Source organism: Eurosta solidaginis, unplaced genomic scaffold (assembly GCF_040869045.1).
Source record: "Eurosta solidaginis isolate ZX-2024a unplaced genomic scaffold, ASM4086904v1 ctg00001103.1, whole genome shotgun sequence".
NCBI classification, from domain to species: Eukaryota; Metazoa; Arthropoda; class Insecta; order Diptera; family Tephritidae; genus Eurosta; species Eurosta solidaginis.
In genome coordinates, this window is record NW_027136936.1 from 527,119 (window position 1) to 539,911 (window position 12,793).

The window sequence follows — 12,793 nt, forward strand, 5'->3', positions numbered from 1 at the left end:
CTTCCATCGGGAGGAAAGGTTTCTGGACTTAGCGCGCGCGGATTTGACGTTTACTATGAGCAAACGAAAGGACGGGTGCGAGCTGTAGTAATGGTAAGGAAACAGCTGCATTCATATAAGCTGCCTAATTACACTACTGAGGACGTAGTGGTGGTGAAATCGCCGGGCTCAGATGGTACATGTCCGGCCATGCTACAATTTTCAAGTAGGGCGGTCGTGGGATGGCTTAAAATAATATTCGATGGGTGCATAAACTGAATCATGTACCGCACTCTTGGAGAACTGCTCGTGTAGCTTTTCTACCAAAGGCGGGGAAGATCGGTCACGTGTATCCCAAAGATTATAAACCCAACAGCTTAACATAATTTCTGCTCAAAACCTTTGAGAGGCTGATAGATGTGTACATAAAGTCCAACGTGGATGAAAAGCTGCTCTCTACAATACAACAGGCGTACACCAAAGGCAAGTCAATAGACACCGCATTGCATAGGGTGGTAATAAGCATAGAAAAAGCCGTGGAATATAAGGAATATGCTCTAGAAGTCTTCTTAAGCATTGCCGGGGCTTTCTAAATGGGCGATTATTGTATGTATTGTATTTATTAGGCAATTCATCCCAGCACAACAATTTGGCAAAAATTATTTTACAGTGCTAGTCGGTAAAAGGCTTAAAATAGGAACAATTTAAACTTGAAACTTAAAGCTAATGACTATGGCTAAGAAAAGATTACAATAAATAATATATTTAATAAATAGTAAATAAATAAAATAAACGAATGATAGAGTACATTTGTTAGAAGAAATCAGTATTTTAATTGTCTAGGTTATTATAGAAACTTGTTAATTCTTTATTGAAGAGCAGAGCATTGCTTATAAGCCTAAGTCTAGAAGGGAGCGAGTTCCAAATTTGATGGTCTTAATTACGTTAAAGTACATCCAGCCTTACCCAGATGGATCGACTGCATGTTAAACTGCAGTAAGATTACATCGCAATGGTGATTGTACAGGGGCACTCCGCAGGGAGGGGTGATATCACCTCTGCTGTGGACGCTGGTCATTAACCAACTGCTTAGGGAATTCTACGAGGGACCAGAAAAACTTACGGTCTACGCAGATGACGTTGCATATGGTCTTGTTTACAAAGAGGTACAAGGTCCCTAATTGGACCAGGCCTAAGTTAGGAGGGGCGACCCTACGGGCGAAACCTTGCACAAAATATCTAGGAATGATCCCAGACAGTAAGCTGTCATGGAAGCTCAACGTGGAGGAGAGGGTGAGGAAGGCTTCAACGGCACTTTATGCATGTAAAAGAATGCAAAAGAACCGGCATATACGATCAGAAGGAACTCGATGACGATGCCTCAAAACTAACAACCAAAAGCAATAATTATCATTTCACTGACACAAATTTTATAGTTTTTTTTTCGGGATTTGGACACAATGTTGTTGTTATTTTTGTAGCGATAAGGTTGCTCCCCGAAGGCTTTGGGGAGTGTTATCGATGTGATGGTCCTTTAGCCGGATACAGATCCGGTACGCTCCGGAAACACAGCACCATTAAAGTGCTAGCCCCACCATCTCGGGAATGATATATGTGGCCACATTAAACCTTCAGGCCATCCCTCCCTACACAATATCCAATAGTTTCATAATGGTTGCCCCATCATTTGAAATTGTGGCCTTACCACTGGAATCAACAATATGCTTGTCCATACTACGTGAACCCAATGTAGTGCGTACAGTGCCGCAATTGAATGCGAGGCATTGATGTTGGATATGAGTTGAGGTTTACCATGAGAGCTATCGGTACCCAACAATTTTTTTCACAAATACTCATGTACCCAATACAAGTTCAGGACGTTCATATTTATCGACACGCTGTCCGGTATGGCCCAAATGTTGGAAATATGCAGTTGGCACTGTTGAGAAAAAATATGGATCAATGAACACAAGTAAAAGTGAAAAATTTTTTTTACCATCTCTTGTTACTTTACACATTAGACATTGGAAACGACGACCAGCATCTACAAGTTGCTATTGAGCCTTGCAACGATTACATCTAATTGCATCCAATTCACCAAAATTTACAATGGGTGGCTCATATTCACCTCAACCGTGCGTGCCATTGGTGAGACGGTAAGTGTAATGGATAAAGCTGTTGTTTTTAATAAATCAGCTGTTGCAGGTATGTAATACAATGACGACCTGCAAAGAAGAAAGATCAATGTAATTGCCAAGCAAAACATTAATTTCGATTATCGGTACCTAACGTAACGTGGCGAAGAGTTACCCTGATCTTCTACCACATATTTTGTGGTCACCAATGGTGGTAATAAACCCTGTTCATTAGTAATAAAAGCACCACCAGCGCTATTTTGATTTTGAATGATGACCCTTATCGGATTTGGCATCTGATCGGGATCTAAACGGCGTTGGGCTTGATCATACTGTTGCGGCTCTTGATATTTACCAGTAACAGGTGCAGGTGGTTGCTAAAGAAAATAACACAAAAATAATCATCAGCAAATTTGTAAATTATTAGTTGTATTAGCATACATTATAACCCGGACGTGTCCGGGTTGGGGGTATTGGGGGTTGACCCGGCTTGGGTGGTTGACTGAGCATTGGCGTCTGTCCAGGTTGTGTTTGTGGCATATAAAAGCCATCAATAACAAGTGCCAAGAATATATCCGCGGCATACCTGCCGACCAAAATGATTCAAGGGGTTGTGATTGCCAACCTCACCTAGCCGTGGCGAATCCTGTACCTAACAATTTGGTGTGAACAATTGGTGCCAGTTAACCCTCTGAAATAATCGGCGCAATTGTACGCCATTGTGTTGCCATTAATTTGGCAAAATGCAAATCCTCTTCCCGTGACCATTCTGTCTTATTTATGCTAGGATCAAGCCATTCGTACCAGCGTGCCTTACATTGCTTGGCAGATTTGCGGTGCAGCAGTGATGCAATACGTGACCACTGGTTTTTGCCATATTTCATTACATCTGCTTTGAGGATTTCATCCTGAAAGTTATCAATTTAGTTAATAAACGGCCAAGAGTAACCAGTCGCGTCAAATGCTTACCTCAGTGTTTCTCCACACACCACCTTTTATCATAGTTCGCGGCATGGTGCTATGTAATTGTGAATTCTTTGGGAAAATTTTAGAATAGCACCCCCCGAGTTCGGGGTAAAACTTGGAATCAAATGAAAGAGGGAGTTCTCCCGATCACAAATATATATATTTTAAAGTGCGAAAACTTATAATTTAAAAGTTATTTGTTGTTAAAGTTTGCAAATTTAGCAAATTTCTATAGCACTTTAAATTACAATTTACACATCTTTCAAAACCTTAATCCACATACATATCTATATAAATTGGCAACGATAAACTTAAATTGCATTTTTGTATATTTCACATTTCATTTTTGCATTGTTTTCACTTATTATAAATGTTTTTATTAAATCAATCGCGCTTTTGTAGCAACATGCACATGTATATATATATATATTTTATTTATGACATTACAAAGCTGTGCTGCCACATATATATACGTATACACATATAAAATTTGTATAGAAATTTGCAAACTTTAACACCAAATAACTTTTAAATTATAAGTTTGCGCACTTTAAAATATATATATTTGTGATCTGGAGAACTCCCTCTTAATTTTAAATCTTTCCGGAGATATTCCATTTAAAACTCTCAAAATTGAAAAAAAATTTCGACCACCAAATGTTTTGCTGTCTCTGCTGAATTAGAAATGGCGGATTTTTTTGCACGCAAAAATTACGTATTTTGCTATCGCTATAAAAATAATAGGTGCGAGAGAGTACGATACATTGTGGGAAAGCTAAATTTGTCAACATGCTATTTCATTTGGAGAATTTTTCATTCCAAATCGTCAACCCTGTCAAAAATTCGTGTGGCTGTGTGCGTTTTTGGTCACACGATTTTTGCAGGGAATTGTACCATGATCTTGGTAGAACATTATAAGGTGGTGGCACGTCGACATAAATGCAAACAAACATACACTATCAATGTATTTTGTTTTGTAATTCTCTGAATAATTTGAAATTAATGTATTTAATTGGAACATTGGAAAGAATACATACATTTGTCAAAAAAAAAAAAATAAATAAAAAATCGGACTTTATAGAGATTTTTATGCTGATTCCAACGGTAATTCTCCGTAGAATACCTTTCTGCATATGCGGCCTTCGGCCGCGCTTATAAAAAATAACCCTGGGCTACGCCATGCCAAGTCCGGGTGCGCAGCACACCAAATAATATTAGACTACAAATTATTAAGTGTTTTACAAAAACAAAATACATTGATAGTGTATGTTTGTTTGCATTTATGTCGACGTGCCACCACCTTATCATGTTCTACCGAGATAAAAAGATATTGCTGCGGAGCTGGCAACACTATTCACCACCTTCATTTGTTTTCGTTTGTTTAATAGCAACAACGAAAAAAGCGACAATAGTACCGACGTGTTTTCCGCGAATAACTTTTAACGAGATACAAAATATAGTTTCTGCTTTCGGATTCTGAATCTTGACGCAAATACGCGTCTCTTGATACCGCTATCGACATGTGCGACTCGAATTTTAAGTGCCGGACTTAAGTTGAAATTTTACTAAATTTGGAAATTAAAAAGCTTATATTTCATAAACTAAGAGTTTCCTAGAGCTGCGGATGATAATTTTGTGATTTTTAGGACCCCTCTACCCCTACAAATCAACAAAAGTTTGAAAATCGTGGCACCCTATATAAAATCCAACCCTCTATAAATAGTAAACAATGGGTAAGTTGTGCCAAATCCACATGTCAAATAATTGAATTGATAGAGTTGCCATGTGTAAAAGATGCGCTACTCCAAAAGAAAAGTCGATGAGCAACAAGTCCTCATATGCATTCAATGTGATTCAATATGAACAAAGTTTTTATTTGTTCTGTGATAATTAGAACTAATGAGCAGTACATTTTTTTAAAAATATGTACTTTATCCGCCGCTGATTGAAAGGACTAGTTATTTTGGTAAAGATAGTTAAATAATTCATCTCGGCGACTTAGGTGTGAACTACCAAAATCAACTATTTCAAACCCAAAATTTAAGCCCACTTGCTCTACATTTTCTTCTTCACCAATATCGTCTTTTATTATGCATATGTTATGCATAACACAAATACTACAAATTCGTGACTGCATTTATATCAGTATGCTCTGTAAACTTTAGCAATCGTAGGAACCGTGTTTTGAACAAACCGAAAGTGTTTTCTACTGTCACACGCGTTTGTGAATCCCGCTGATTAAAACTTCTCTGAAGTTCCGTGAGGTGTCCATTGTCTTTATATGGAGGCACTAACCACTTTGTACTAAAATATGCCGAATCTCCAAGTAAAAAAGTTGAATTCGGAAACATTTCCTCATAGCTTTGTTCAGCATGTGCGAAAAGCAAGGATCTTCTAAGAACACGACTGTCATGTAAAGAGCCTGGTTCACCACAGTAAATATCTATAAACTTTTTGTCTGCATCTACAGCCGCTTGCAAAACTAAACTGTAATTTTGCTTTCTATCAAAATAGTTTTCCTTTCCCAACTTAGGCGCTTTTATGGCTATATGTGTGCAGTCTATTGCCCCAATTACGTTGGGTATTTGTCGTTTTTCGTCAAACTTGTAGCAGTTCCTTGATATTTCCGGCCCTTGTGGCCATTTGATGTACTTGTGACTTATGGTAATAAGCCATGAAGTAACGCGTCGAACAACTTGCCTTGCCGTTGATTTCGTCACTCCAAATAAGTTACCAAGTTGACGAAAGGTAACTGTGTTGCTAATATACCACACGTAAATATAAACACAACATTTGGCCCTGAAAGGCTCTGAGAGTATCTTTCTGTAATTTAAGATTTTCATTAGACTTCGCGAAGTGATATGCATTTCAGCAAATTACCTATTAAGAAATCCGCAGTGCCTCGCTTGATTCTCATGGGGGACTTAAAATCTTTTTCGCTCATTGCATCAATAGTTTCAACAAAATTTTGACATCTTCCAGGCGCGTCGCCCTCGCTACCAGAGTCTTCATCTGAACTGGATGAAGTTACCTCGTCGGCTAACTCAGCTATGTCTAGAACTTCATTGATAACGCGCAACATACTTTCGGAATTCTGAAAAAGATTTATATAATTAATGACCGAATGTATGAAGTTGTTGTATTACTCAAGAACTTTTCTTAGCGCCTCCATTTTCAATTAAAAATCATAAATAAACCAAAAAAATATGTATACGTATACAGTTCTGCCAAGTTTTTGTGGCATTTTGACATTTGCGGGGCAGTGCTGCCAAATTTTTATATGGCTATGCGCAACTGTCAATGGCCGTTTTTTTTTTTCCCGTAAACGTAACCGTATTTACGCGTGTTAAAAAACACTGCTCTCTTCGGTTCTTCCAGTTCAGATGACATTTCGGTTGATATTTGTGACGACATTTGCTTCAACACTGTTAGTATCGCGTTAGTTTCAACAATTACCAATGGATTCGGAGTATCTATCTTCTCCTCCATTTAAGTCGCTGACTCTTCCACATCAGGATAAAAGACATACTCGTCCACATTAATTCCTCCCAACTCCATTACCTGTCGTAGCCGTGCTTGAAGTTCGATCTTATTGCCAGTTATATTCAATCCCCGGTTCTCCAACTCCTTTTTCAGTTGCTGGATCCTTAATTCGCTTAACTTTGCCATGTCCAAGTCGTATCCGAAATCTTCGGAATTTATTCAACAATTTCCCTTCTGACACCAATTGTAACGAATTTAGTGTAATTTCGCTTATTTGCAGCCTTTTACTAAGAAGAAGTCAAAATGAGTGACATTGAGTTATTTTCTGCGTTTGAGCTTTTTGAACTTTTTTTACTTTTGTACAAATGCTTACAAAATGCAATTTCATGCAAAATAGAATGTTAATACTTGTTACGTTGAGACGATTTAACAATTTATTCACGTATAGTAATTTACGTATTTTAACTAATTACACGTCGCGCTTTTAAAAATATTTGTGAACTTCTCGTCTCTTCGACTATTTCTGTGAACTCAAAAAGAATTTAGTAAGGACCGTTATGGTCTTATATACAGCTGAGCTAAAATTTCCATAAGCGAACGGTAATAATATTACATACATGCAAACATATGTATACAAGTAGCTGAATTGCTATATACAATATATATACATATGTATATCAATGTTGAAGATAAATTACAGGGAAGTAATAATGCGTACTAACTGAAAACATATTCGTATTTAGCGGCAACATTCTCCCCCTAGCAAACGAGTTGACCTTGATGAGGCTTGCTCACAGTGTTGACGTCTAATATGGCCACCTTAGTTATAGGCCGTTGGATTGTAGTGTTTTGCGTTTTAATAACCGCACGACGTACTTGACCATCCTTCGCTTTTATTATGGCGGTGATTATACCTTTCGGCCAGAAGTTCCGCGGTAGAGTTCCATCTGCAATGACGACGACATCTCCGACTGCAGCTGTTAAACACTTGTTGAACCATTTCGCTCTTCGCTGTAAGATCGGAACATATTCCTTCATCCACCTCTGCCATAACTTATTAGCGAACTCTTGAGTTTTATGCCAGCGCTGTCGTAAATCATGACTTTCGTCGAAAACGGGCTTATGACCATCTGTCGATCCCAATAACAAGTGATTTGGGGTAAGTGCATCGTCATCCGCACTATCAAGTGACACGAACGTGAGCGGACGAGAGTTTATAATGAGCTCGACTTCACATAATGCGCTCCTAAGAGTTTCATCGTTGAATTTGAAAGACGGGTAGATGGCATTAAGTACTACTTTTACTGAGCGCACTAATCTCTCCCAAGCACCCCCCATATGTGGCACTGCAGGTGGGTTGAATCGCCACTTAATGTCGTCGTACTTTGCTTGCGCATTTTCAATTACTGTTGTCTCTAACCTTAGGGCCTTTTCTGTCGCCTTAAAATTAGTACCATTATCTGTATAAATTTCGCGGGGCTTTCCTGGTCTGGCGATAAAATTTTGAATAGACAATATGCATGAGGCTACATCCAAACTGTGTGCGACCTCTAAGTGGACAGCCCGAACCGTCAAACACGTAAATATAACACCCCATCTTTTTTCTCGATGCCTTCCAACTGATACGTACATTGGACCAAATAGATCTATACCGACGAAAGTGAATGGGCGTTCGAAGCTCGCCAAGCGTGCAGCTGGTAGCGGTGCCATTTGTTGAGGGTTTGGTTTAGCGCCATCGTTCTTACAGCGCTGACACGATTGTCTTACTTTTCGGTAGAGTACGCGAAGCCGAGGAACGTAGTACTTTTCTCGAATGGAGTTAATCGTGGTTTCGTGAAACAAGTGATGGTTTTTCTGATGATAGTGATTAACTATTAGGACCGTGACGTGGTGCTCAGTAGGTAGAATGATAACGTTACCCGACCCCAAACTTTCGGCTCTGCCTCGTGTTCTGAGTATGTTGTCCTCATCTATGTAAATATTTAAAGATATTAGTTTACTGTCTTTTTCGATCATCTTACCAGACTTGAGTGTTTGTATTTCAGGGAAGTATTCACTCAGTTGCGCTTCGCTTATAAGCAGCCTTTTGGCGTCCTGAATTGTCTCATAGTCAACGGAGGGTACGACAACTTTATTGATAGTCGCTTTCAGCTTCCTTACGAACGTGAGTACCGTCGCCATTACGCGATATAAACGTGGCCAACTTGAGAATTTTTCTACGTCGAGGACGGGACTAAGTGGAGTATATTTGGTGGTATGTAAAACGCAATGACGCAACTCGGTGTGTTCAGCCATGCCCAGGTCTTTACATACTGGTCACTCTGACTGATCAAGGGCTAGAAACTTTGGTCCATATAGCCAAACCTCGGAGCTCTGATGCACAGTGAACTTTGTAGCGAGATCAGCTGGGTTCAATTTCGTAGGTACCCAGCGCCATTCAGTGGCGTCCGTTGTTTCGAGAACTTCGCCTATGCGATGCATGACGTATTGTTTGAAATTTCTAGGGTACATGCGTAACCGCTGTAGAACCGTTTTCGAATCTGACCACCAGAACCGAGCGTGTAATGGCACTCTCGTAGCGGTAGTGACAGAAGTTGCCAACCTTTCCCCAATTACTGCCGCTTGCAATTCTAGCCTCGGTATCGACACTGGTTTCAATGGAGCCACCTTTGACTTGGCGGCAACAATCATGGTTTCGAATTTGTTATCGAGCTGAGTTCGTATATAACAAACGGCTGAGTACGCGTATTCGCCGGCGTCTACGAATGTGTGTAGTTGATTGAGCGTAGATTTCGTTAGTGGTGGAATCGTCGTGTTTGATATTGCTGGCAACAACGTCTTCCAAAGACACCATTGGCTATTGATCTGAGGAGGCAGGGGGTCATCACAGCCAACGAAGGACCGGCATACTTCTTGCAGCAATATCTTTAACCCAATTGTGTAGTTCGCTAGGAAGCCGAGGGGATCGAAAATTGACATCAAAGTTTGGAGCACTTCCCTCTTTGTCGGTACTATCTCGTTTTGCAAGATGTCGCGCCGCATTTTCGAAAATCTGCAAATGAATTTAAAAACATCGTTGTTTGGGTCCCAAAAAAGCCCTAATACTTTTTCTGTGTGACCCATCCCCTTTGGACTTTGAGCGTCAGCAGCTTCTTCCCCGAGTTCTCTAAGCACAAAGGGCGAGTTCGACGTCCAGTTTCGAATATGAAATCCGGCGTTAGCGTGAATACTTTTGACCTGTGTAGCGAGTTGCACAGCTTCTTCTTCCGTATCTACGCTGTCAATGAAATCATCCACATAGTGGAACTTCTGTATTGACTCGACCGCCCGTGGCGCTGTCTCCTCATACTTCCTGGCATTTACGTCGCGAACGTAGTGTGCGGTGCATGGCGCGCAACTAATGCCGGATGTTAATGCTTTCATTACGTATACGTCCGGATTCTTCAGCTCCTCTTGATTGTCACTCCATAGAAAGCGTTGGGCGTGCATGTCGGCATCTCTGACTTTTATCTGATGGAACATTTCAGCTATGTCCCCGCAAATCGCCACTTCTCCGGTTCTAAAGGCAACTAAATCATTGAGAGCGATTCCCTTGGAGTTTGCAACCGCGTCCCAAACAAGGCGCACTTTTCCGGGCTTATTTGGATTGAGAGCAATAAAAATAGGCAAATACCACACACGATCCATTGGGGTGTGTATTACTTCTGGCGATAGCTTTTTTGCGTACCCCTTGGCCAGCAAATTGTTTATCCTTTCTTGCATACTTTTTCGCAGGCTTGCATCTTTGGCTAATTTCCTCTGCATACATGAAAAACGTTTAAGTGCGTTGTCGTAGCTATCAGGTAGCTTTCCAACGTCTTGCTTCCATAATAAACCTACTTCATAATGCGGACCATCTTGACGGCAAGTGAAATTCAATATATGAAGCGCTCTCCAATCTTCGGGCGACATCAAATTCTTTTTTTGTGAGTTTTCGAGGTTGAAATAATCTTTCACCTCTTCATGCAGGCTTTCATATTTTTTTTTGCAATCGCACAGATGTATATTTAAATGGTGCGTACCGGGGTAGGAAGCGATGGTTCCTTGTATGACCCACCCTAAGCGACACTTGGTGGCAATCGGTTCCAGCCAATTCCCTTATCTGATTTTCGTTGGCAAGGCCAGCTTCCAACAGTTAGTTCCAATAAGGATAGTTGGTTTTAAGTTTTTTTAGGATTTGATTGGAAGCTCGCGTAATTATGGGTACATTTGCACGATTTTTTCCATATTTAGTGACTGGCTGGGCAAACCAAGTTGTTGGACAGTATGCACTTCGTCTATACTGTATTTAGCACCGTCATATGCATTCGATATTTCTATCGACGTTCTCATCGAGTCGTTTTCGTCCCGCGTATTTTCACCCGTTCAGCGAAGGCATAGCGTTTCTGGTTCCACGCACAGATTGAGCGAATCATAAATGCTGCGTTCCATTAAAGTAACGGAGGATCCTTCGTCTGAAAAGACATGTCTGTATGCATTTGTTTTTGGAATATACGCGCACAGGAATAATGCGGAAACAACATGAAACCCCTTCATCGATATCTGTATGTGTATTCACCAACTGCTTATTTGTTGTTGGCGACGTTGATGACGGAACGGCGAGTGAAACGATAGGTACTGGAGGCGTATTTTTATGCAGCAGCGCATGGTGCTTTGATTTGCAATTGTCAATGCCACACTTTCTATTAAAGGTGCATTTGCGGCGGTGGCCATTAAGACATTGACGGCATAATTTATTTTGCTTTACCACGTCCCACTTGCGTTCTATGGTCAACTTTTTAAAATCGTCGCAATTCTGAATTTTGTGGTTGTCACTCTTGCATGCGAAACATATTGCCTTGCAATGAGCAGGTTTTTGCACTGATTGTGTATGCATATTAATCGAGGCACTTTTTTTTGAAGTACATGGTGGAACTACTTTGCTTGCTGCTTCCGCGAGTTTGAAAATCCAGTCGCTGAACGCCTTTATTTCGGGTACCCGATCATTGCGGGACTGCATAGCCCAATTCAGTTTGTGTTGGTTAGGGAGTTTATCCACAATTTCTTGCACCAACATAGGATTATTCAGATGTGCTTGCATATGACAAGCTTCCATTGTAGAGCAAATGTTCCGTACAAACAAGGCAAATTCTATAAGGCACTCTAGTTTTTCCCTTGGTGGTGGCATACGTCTGGCTTTTTCGATCAGTGATTCCAGTATATACTCTGGTCGACCGAAGCACATTCTTAGCGTTTGAATAATCTCCGGCACCATTGACGGTAACAAAAGTTTGCAGCGCACCATCTCTAATGCTTTGCCCTTGAGGTTCTTCTGCAAGCGCATTAAATTCTCTGCATTTGTATACCCGGCAACTTCGGTGCTATTCTCATAGTTGCTTATAAATAGCGGCCAGTCTTCTGGATTCCCATTAAAACTTGGCAAATCTTTCGGGATTACCTGTCTTGCAGCAAGTTGCGACGGGGTTGGAGCAGTTGTATTAAAGGCATTCCCGCCTAATGAAAGACCGCTTTGACTTAAAAGCTCGTATTTTCTTTGCAGGAATTTTTGCTCAATTTTCTTTTCTTCCTCTAAACGTTCCAATTGCAGCATTTGTTGGTGGGTATAGCTTTCATAGCCTTTTGGCGCAATGGCAATTCCAACTGGTTGTGCTGCGATTGAATGTTGCGCAACATGATCTTCTCTAACCGTATACTGTTTTGCAAGCCCGCCTGTTGACGGTAGCACTGTACGCTGCTCTAAGTTTTGCTCGTTGGCCGTAAACAATGTTGCTGCCGCATTTAGCATATTTTGGTACGTACCACCTTGCTCAACCGTGGTAGACGTTGTTGTTGGTGGTAATATTGCAGGGATCGCATGATGTGCCGTGGAAGTTACGGAAGTTGAAGCCATTGAAACTATAATATTACTTACCAACGCTGAGGTGGGTACATATGATGGTTGGTTGAAACCCGTGCTTATCGCAGGCGGAGAAATACACTCTGATGTGCGAACACTCGGTGATGACGAGGCTTGCGGTTGTCCCGAAATTGCCGTGGATGTTTCGCTACGTTCTATCGAAGGAGCGGTGGTGCTCGTTGCAGTAAAAGCTGGCTGCGCGGGTCCGCATGTATTACAATTCCGGCTAATATTTGCAATCTCATTATTCACTCCGACACAATCGTAGTGAAACCACTGGTCACACGAGTCACAC